Source organism: Arachis duranensis, chromosome 10 (assembly GCF_000817695.3).
Source record: "Arachis duranensis cultivar V14167 chromosome 10, aradu.V14167.gnm2.J7QH, whole genome shotgun sequence".
NCBI classification, from domain to species: Eukaryota; Viridiplantae; Streptophyta; class Magnoliopsida; order Fabales; family Fabaceae; genus Arachis; species Arachis duranensis.
The window spans coordinates 83,736,686-83,737,704 of record NC_029781.3 but is presented as its reverse complement, the minus strand read 5'-3'; positions in this window follow the sequence as shown (position 1 = coordinate 83,737,704).

The following is a 1,019-nucleotide window of genomic DNA, read 5'->3' as shown; positions in this document are numbered from 1 at the left end:
CCATCCTGGCGTTAAACGCCCAGAATGGTGCACATTCTGGCGTTTAACGCCCAAAATGCTACCCTTTTGGGCGTTAAACGCCCAACCAGGTACCCTGGCTGGCGTTTAAACGCCAGTCTGTCCTTCTTCACTGGGCGTTTTGAACGCCCAGCTTTTTCTGTGCAATTCCTCTGCTGTATGTTCTGAATCTTCAATTCTCTGTATTATTGACTTGAAAAGACACAAATTAAGGATATTTTTGGATTTTTAATAATAAGGAAAAATCAAAATGCAACAAGAATCAAATAACAATGCATGCAAAACACCAAACTTAGCAGTTTGTACTAACACTAACAAAATGAAAATGCATATGAGACACTCAAAACACTCAAGTCAATAGAATTCAAAGATCAGAGCACGAAGATCATCAAGAATTACTTGAAGATCCTTAAGACACATGCATGAATGCAATAAGAACAGAAACATGCAATTGACACCAAACTTAACATGAGACTCTAGACTCAAACAAGAAATATTTGGATTTTATGATTTTTTTAATTTTTTTGGATTTTTCGAAAATTATGTAGAAAAAGAAAATAAATGTATCAAAATTCTTAATGAGAATTCCAGGAATCATGCAATGTTAGTCTAAAGCTTTAGTCTAAAGAAATTAGACATGGCCGGCCAAGCTTCAACAGGACATTGCATTCAAGAGTTAAATTGATGAGAATCAATCAGCTTTGGTGATGATAAGAACATCACCTTGAAACACTAGAATTCATTCTTAAGAACTCTGAAGAAAAAATACCTAATCTAAGCAACAAGATGAACCTTCAGTTGTCCAAACTGAACAATCCCCGGCAACGGCGCCAAAAACTTGGTGCGCGAAATTATGAACAATACTTTTCACAACTCTCATAATCCCCGGTCATGAACCCCAAAAAACTTGGTAGTTCAATACCATGGCATTACACAACTTCGCACAACTAACCAGCAAGTGCACTGGGTCGTCCAAGTAATACCTTACGTGAGTAAGGGTC